At 36.1% G+C, this 8,636-nt stretch overlaps 1 long non-coding RNA gene across 1 annotated transcript; it reads right to left on the bottom strand.

The window, feature by feature from the left end:
• Positions 1 to 503: 503 nt before the first annotated feature.
• Positions 504 to 2,439, bottom strand: LOC145572394 (uncharacterized). The gene is made up of 2 exons (XR_014096824.1): positions 1,146 to 2,439; positions 504 to 743 (listed from the first exon to the last, which is right to left on the bottom strand). It is a non-coding gene; the product is annotated as an uncharacterized LOC145572394 (long non-coding RNA).
• Between the last annotated feature and the right edge of the window lie 6,197 nt (positions 2,440 to 8,636).

The following is an 8,636-nucleotide window of genomic DNA, read 5'->3' on the forward strand; positions in this document are numbered from 1 at the left end:
GTTTTCCCAAGTCCCAACTGATACTCAACCTCTTTATATCTTATTCTCTCTCAAAACCCTAACCTCAACCCCCAAAATAAAAATTCTCCTCCCCTCACTAGAAGCAATTTCTTCCATTTCCTTCTTCCATTGACGATTTGCAATTAAATATTCTAAGAATGGTACTCTCGCTTATTTTCTTTCATTTAACTAATGGTTGTAGCACTACCACAAAATAGGCAATAGAGGACGCCTGAAATAGGCGATATAGAACGCCTTAGAGGCGTACTTCAAGTGGGGTGCCTTATAAAGTATACGAGACGCCTCTTTCGAGCGTTCTATATTATATGCAAAACAGAACGCATATCCAATATAAGTGTCTCTAATTATAGGTACAATATATATATAAAAGCAAGGAAAATAGAACGCTAGTGTTGTGTTAGGCGTTCTATATTTATTGCATAAAAGAGAACGCCTATGTCAGCTAACAGTTCTCTTTTACTTACTTTTTAATAAAAGAAAAATAAATCTGAATAATATCACAGTGGAATATAAATACGGAGTACTTACCAAAATACAGAATTACGAGTAATATACAATTCGTATAGTAGTCAATTTAAAAATAAAATAAAATGAAATAAAATAAAAAAAAAACCTTACATAATACTGTATAAAGTACAATTCAAGTAAATTATACGAAGTAATGGAGAAACAAGAGATAAAATTTAAACAAATAGCTAATCTTCATTTCTTTCCAGGTATATCTGCATCAATCAAAACAAAAAAACAAGAAGATAATCATTATCAAAATTCAGAAGATAAATAAAACTACAAAAACTAAAAATCAAACTCAATATACCAAAAAAAAAGGTACTAGTCAGTATTGGAAATCAAAGGTCCTACTAATTTCACTAGTATTAGCAGATTCAAAAGCTAATTTGATAGAATTTAAGATGAAAATTAAAATAAAAAAAAAAAAATACTGTAGTTTTCATACTAAAGATGAACAATTATAATGTGGACAATATTTTCTCCTACGAAATCTCCGAAAGCACATCAACAAAAAAAAACCCAGTCTAATTCAAAGTATCCAATAAAGAATTATACACAATTGAATTGCAAAATCCTAATTGTAACAAAATGCACAGTAAGAGAAAGAGAATGACCTGGGTTGATGTCTGCCAGAAGCAGTCCGAAACCTTTGACTATGTCGTCATAGCAGAAACACGATGGGGCAAAGGAGGAATCAAGCACTGCGTCGAGAACGTCGAGATGATTCGAAACGGAATTGGGGAAATTGGAAATTGCAAAGATGATTATTTGGCCTCAGGCCAGTTATGCAAAATCAGATATGGGAAAGGAATTGAGGAAATTGGGAATTGCAAAGATGATGAAGAAAGGAAATTGGTTCGATTTGTGGAGTGTTGATAGGGTTGAGAATTTGCGTGGATGGCGGTGATGGACTTCGTGGTCGAGATACAGGCCGGAAAGTTGCTCTTTGTTGTGGCGTGAAATTGAAAAAGGAATTGAACTCTACCAAAACATGGGATAAGGAGCGAGAGAGGAAATCTTTGAGAAGGAAGTCGTGGGGAGGCGGTTGAACGTTCCAGAAATGGTTGAGATAGAGGAAACGGTGCTAGCTAGGGTTATATTGTTAGCTTTTTTATTTATTAATTTTAATAATATTAAAATCAAATAGAACAATTAACTAAAAAGGCGTTCTCTATGTAAAGTCAATTTTTTCATTAACATTACAAAAAATAAAATAGAACGGTTGACTAGGAGAAGTGTTCTATAAGTTTTAATGTACAAAACACTCATCTTACAAAGGCGTTCTATAAAATTCTAAAGAACGCCTATCCAACTTGAAAGTTATATATTACGTGTTACTTATTCCACTTTTTGTGGTAGTGTAGGCTATTGATTTTTGCATTCTTATTGAACCCACTCTGTATATTTACCAACTCAAAAATTAGTAAAAGTTTTCAATCTTGTGTACGTGGCATACTCCTCCTTGCATCTATGGTTCTCTAAGCTAGGTACTCATCAAATCTCTAACTTCATCTACTTTTAATTTCTAGAATATCTGTTGTGTATTGTTACATGCACAGATTTGTATTCTGAAAAAGAAAAAAATTACCATTTAATTTTGCTCGATTAAGGATCCAAATTTCCATTAGCATTATATGCTATAGTTTAGCCTTGATTTAGATCTACATGTGTTGAATATATTGTTCTAGAAATTTAATTTGATTGATTATTCTCATAATTCTGGTTAATTTGTAAACATCATAATTGGTTTTCTTGGGTTTGATTGTTAGTTTCTAGGTGTCAATCGGAGCCCATGGATGACACATTTGAGATTCCGTCGCCGAGGAAATGACTAAGGTTGGAATTGTTAAATATTGAAGCTTGAAACTACCATGGAAGCTGTGTTTTAATTTCCATTTGATTGCAATTTCTTTTTTTTTTCATCGTTGTAAAACATTATTGTATAAATGTAATTAAAAATAAAAATTATATTATTTTTTAAAAATAATTATATATATTAATTATGAATCTATATTTATTCGTTCTAATTATGGATTTATCGAATTTTTTTTATTTTTTATTTTTTTATTTTTATAAAATAAAGAGGCTAACAGACCCCATTTCTTTGATGACAAGTTTGTATATATCTAACAAAGTGACCCTATTTCTTTAATGAGGGATCTCTTTCACTACCTAAATTATTCATTAAAGCACTACTCTAACAGACCCCCTTTCTACGACAATGGTTCTCTTCTATCTTAAAAACAAACCCCCTCTAATAAAGGGGTCTGGGTAACAAGCAGACCCCTGAGATAGTGACCCGTCCAAAGGCGGTCTCTTAGGCATCTTTGGACGGGTCTCTTTGGCTTTTTTTGTAGTAGTGGTTGCCTTGGAAATTTTGATTTCCTTGGTTTCTATAACCTTCATTTTGGTTATAATTATCAAAGTTCCCTTGTTGGTGAGAGTTTCTATTCCCAAAGTTCTTTTGTCCATCAAATCTTTGCCTATTGTTGTTGTTTGAAACAAAGTTCACTTGTTCACATTCATTGTTATCAATATCATCACAATTATAAAAAGCATGTGGACAGTTAGAAGCATCATGATCATATGATCCACATATATCACAAAAAAAAAGAATCATTTGGCATATTATTTGAAGTAGAAGGAGAGTTGAGTTAGAAGATGTACCTCTCCCCTTATTGTGGGAGGGAAGAATTGGTGCTTGTGATGAAGCATTCTCAAGCTTTGCTTTGATCGAGGTCATCTCCTTTCCCAAATTTAAAATTTGTGAGGACAAAGTGTTGATGGCATTGAGATGGTCGATTGAATACACCATATAACCACTTTTGCTTGTCGACTCTCTCTCACCTTCTTGCCAATCCATGTAGTGTCTCACTACATCCTCAATTATGTCCACCACCTCCTCTTCCATCTTGTTCATGATAGGGCCTCCAGCACCGGCATCTAAGAAAGATTTTCCTTGAGGGCTTAGACCTCCATAGAAAATTTGGATGATTTGATAGGTGGGAATCTGACAAAGGAATAAACGCGTCGTCAATTGTCTATCCCTAGATCAAATACAATTTATACAACCAAAACAAACCTAATATGAGTATAAGGCAAGCATAGGGGTCGAACCACAGAGAACGGATAAACACCACCAAATGTTATCGACAATTAAGCTAGTCCGGAATAGGAGATAAATAAACTAAAGTCTAAATATGCTAAAACAAGAAATAAAACATTAAGGGAAATGGTTTGGGTATAGCATTCACTTGAACATAAACAAAGGCATAGAAGTTGAATTAATTATGAACTAAACATGCTCAAATATCGAAGTAAGGTCCAACCTAGCCACCTTCCGGGGTTCATTGGCTTCTCCTAACATAGCCTCTATGCTTCCACATTAGAACCATATACTAGGAGGTACTATCAAATAACAATCGATAATAATGAACCTTAACTAAGTCAACTTCCGTTTCATGTTAGCAAAGATTCACTCCCAATCAACTAACAACATGCATTTTGCAAGGAGATTGAAGAATATCAAGCATATAAAGACTTTAATCACAAATAAATCAATTCTAAACCTAGAACATGCTCAAGATCCAACTACACCACAACCATCCCCTTAATGGGGAAATTACTCACTAATTATGATAATAACAAGATTAATCAACAAATAATCAAGAATCAACATGACTAACAAGCAATACCAACAACAAAAATAATAGTCAAAAGAAAGCAAATAAAATAGAGGAGAGAAAGTTAGAGATTCTCATTGATTGAAGATGAAAGTCTACAAACAAGATGATCAATCTTCTTCTTCAAAATCCAAGCTCAACAATGGTGAAACCCTCACTTTCTCTCTCTAAACTACTCTAATCCTAAGCTAAACTTAGAGAGAGGAGCTCTCCTAAAACAAGGGAAAAAAGATCTAAAGGAATGAAGTTCTCCCGTACAAAACAAGCCCCGCAATATATAAAGAATCGCGCAAAAACGCTGAACAGGACCCGCTGTGCGCCCGCGCAAGGATCTGTGCGCCCGCGCATGGTAGTTGTGCGCCCGCGCGTGCGCCCTCGCAGCGGTCTGTGCGCCCTCGCAGCGGCCTGCGCGCCCGCGCAATGTAGCTGCGCGCTCGCGCATTTGTGGGTTGCGCGGCTTGTGCTTGGCTACGCCCGTGATGCTGGATGCGCGCCCGCGCACCTTAGATGTGCGCCCGCGCGGTGTGGGTGTGCGCCCGCGCACATGTCGCGCACAGGCCGCGCAAAACTTTCTGCCTCGATTCTGCAATTTCGCCAATTTTGCGCGGGTTCTCACAGGGCTGCGCGCCCGCACATTATTCGCGCCCCTGCACCTTGCTTTCTTCGATTCTTCTCTCATGCTTCCTTGGCTTCTTCTTTGCAATCCAAGACTTCAAATACCTAAGCACAAACACCAAGGGAAGCAATAAGGTATAGGGAACGGTGCAAACACGCAATGAAGTCAAGCATTAAAAATACATCGAGACATGTATGCACGCATTATTTGAACAAAACAACTGCAGAACACCCTAAGACAAGCTAAAACAAGGCATAAACACTATCCTAGGAGCGACATAAAATGTCACTCATCAAATTCCCCCAAGCTAAACCTTTGCTCGTCCTTGAGCAAAGCTAGAGCAAAAGAGAACAAGACGAAATTATTGAAACCAAAAGAAACAAAAATAGAAACAAAGAGAAAGAATGTACACTAACTCACTATCGTAGGAATCACGGTTGTTTTTAGCTACAACAAGCCCTTAAAACCCCAAAGTCGCCTATGAGGACGAGTGAGGTCTCGTGAGGGTTTCCTAAGAGCTTAACCCACAACTCTTGACAAAAACCAAGGCAAGGCAATAAAAGGAAAAGAAAAAGAAACATGAAATGAAAGAGCAAAACACAAGTTCATATATGGACAAGAGATAGGGACAAGTACTAGTGAATGCAAACCTTTCTAAATAGACAAATGTATGCACGTTCCAAGATGTCAATGGTTGATTGAAACATAAGACATGCTAAGCATAGAGAACTACTTAGGACTCAATCCACCCTAGCCCTAACCAATCGGGCCACGTTCTCTCCACTAGCTTCAAATCAACCCTTAATCTAGCTTCTCAAGATTCCACGAAGGAACCGGAAAAAGATAAAGAAATGAAAAACTTTGAGAAGGTAATCCCGACGTCTCAACTATGCATTCTCTTTCCATAGGTTTGAAGTCTATCTCCCTCCACCGTTCTTTTGACCTAACCCACTAGAGTCTAAGGGTCTTTTTATTGGTTATAACGTAAGGCTAAGGGTTAAGGCGGGGTAAAAATTTAAAATTTGGTGATATTTCCTAAGTGAAACAAAAAGTGTGGCCGACACTCAAAAACACTCAAGAATTCACTAAATATAAAGCAAAAATACCACTAATGCCATTCCCCCAAGCTTATTCAACACAAACACACAATATTCCCCCCCAAGCTTGAACAAAGAATTGTCCTCAATGCTTAAACTAAGGAAGAAAATGAAACCATCTAAAATATTTTTGTTGTTTTGTTTCTTTTCTTTTTTTTTCAATTTTTTTTTTTTTACTTTATTCATTGTCCTTGCCTTTTTAACTTTGGACGGCTTTTTCTTGAAACTTTATTTGATTTCCATAAATTTGCATATTTCTTTACAAGCTCAACTCTAACCAAATCTCAAAGTGCTTCTTGTTTATGATCAACAACTCTAAACTTCAAACCTCACATGCCAATGCTTCACTAACTAAAAGGTTGGTAAACATAGCTCATTAGGTTTGTAATGTGGTTTAAACAAGAGCGGGAAACATAAGGCTCAAATTGGTTAGCAAGTAGGTTTATGCAAAATAGAAAATCAAATTTGTAACAAAACAAAAAGAATATAAAGAAAAATAAGAAAGGGTGCCCTTTTCCTCCCCTAGAGTGCTTTGGCCACGATCTTGGGAGCTATAAGTCAAAATAAGGATCAAGACATGCATAGCTAAGGATCCAAATGTGCCACACAACAAAGTGATGAAGGCTAGAACAATGTTACCTCACACGGGATTATAACTAAGCAAATATCAACTAAGGGTGCCAAATCCACTATAGAGAGCAACACCATCTTACCACATACCCGTGAACTAAGGCTTCATGGCGCCCTAAAAGTTCTTAACCCGGCTACCTTAGCATGTAATATCCTAGAGTCAACCAATGACACTCTCAAATCGTGCACACAGTAACCACTTAGGAAGAAAGGCATTCAAGAGTAAACAAATCCAAAAGATATAATGTCCAAAATAAGTACAAACAAAACATATTTTGCTAAACTTGCCTTGAAGTAAACAAAAATATTTTTGGATTTTCCAAAAGCATGAAAAAACATGGAAATGCATATACTCACGTGCATGGCATATATGAATCAACATCCCACCAAACATGATAGAATACCCTCCCCCAAGCTTGAATGAAACCAAGCTCTCAAATCATAAACAATGAAACCAAGGAGGGGAAAACAAGGAAAAATTAATCCAACATTACCAGCACATGATCTTCAAGTCACAATAAGTAAGAGAGAGAGGGAAAAGAAGGATATTACCGGATATGGGATAAATGCAAAATCACACAAAAAAAAACCCGAAATAACCTCATATGGGCCACAATCTCTACAAATAAGGCTTGAATTCCATATGATAGGTAAGTTGAGGCACATTTCCTTGATTCTTGATCATCACCAATGCGCAAGAGTATATCAAGTTGTGTACCTAGCAAGGAACACAAACACGTCCATGAGAGAAAATCTAATCTAAAAACAAAAGAAAATGAAAGCAATAAAACACGGGTTACTTCCCGCAAAGGCTTGTTTAACGTCCAAGCGAGACCGCTCTAGAAATTAATAATTCAACGCACGCAAGAGCTTGTCAAATGCACTACTACACATTTCATAGGGGTGTAAATAGGCAAATGATGGAATAAGAACATGCAATAAAATCATTGCACGTAAGTGAAGAGGGAGATGCCAAAATAAAGAAGAAGAAGGATTGTAGGGAATATTTCAAGCATTACGATAACCCCAAACTTGAACCCCACTGTGATCATACACTAAAGTACGGTGGCGTTCCAAAGGGAAAGACAAAGAGCAAAAAGAGTCGCCAACAAGTTTTAGGAACTTGTAAACCCAAAAGACAATCCAAAAGGACCATCAACTACTCCATAAGGTCTTGAACCAAACAGGGTTCGGGGATGAGGGTACGAATCCAATCTACAAAAGAAAGGACCCGCCCTATAAAATAGGCCTCTACTTTGTTCTGCTCGTATTCATGTGCGCTTTTCGAACAACATACAAACATTATATTAAACCTACCCTGTTTATCTATGTTGGTTGAATATTAATGCACAAACAAAACTATAATTGGCGATCACTTGAGTTAAAATCACTTTAGCCTAAACCAAATTATTAATTATCTTATTAAGCGTGATTTCAAGTACAAATTCCCTTTAAACCTGCATAAAAGGCGTGATCAAGCAATAACAATAAAAAATATCAAGCAACATAATGATAATAAACAAAATAACAATAGTAATGATAATAGCATGATAAGGCATAATAAAGCTCAATAATAATAGCAAGATCCTAGGCATGATACTAACAAGGTTAATAACAAACCCCTAGCATGTCACTAAACAATAAAGATCGAAGCTTTAAACCTAACATGGTACTAACATGATATTAGAAAGAGTAAAGGCATCCTAAACATGATTCTAGAAAGCATTAAAAACATCCTAACATGATACTAGGAAGCATTAAAAGCATCCTAACATGATACTAGGAATCAAACAATAATAAACATGCTTTCTACATTGTGAAAGAAATAGAGAGTAAGCTAATCTACTTACTTTGAAGCCTCGTACCTCTTTCTAATAACAAAATACACAAGTTAGTAAACTTCAATGTAAATAATAAAGAATTATTAAAGAATTAAATTAAATAAAGTTTTGACTAGTTTTGGACCAAACCCTCAGAAATTATCAACCTTGCACGTCTAGGGCGAAGGCAACTTCGAACTTGGCTAAGAGACTCTAAGTCTTGTGAATGTGGAATATTGTATTTGAAAAAAGCTAGTTT

Source organism: Chenopodium album, chromosome 12, assembly GCF_948465745.1.
Source record: "Chenopodium album chromosome 12, dcCheAlbu1.1, whole genome shotgun sequence".
Taxonomy (NCBI): Eukaryota; Viridiplantae; Streptophyta; class Magnoliopsida; order Caryophyllales; family Amaranthaceae; genus Chenopodium; species Chenopodium album.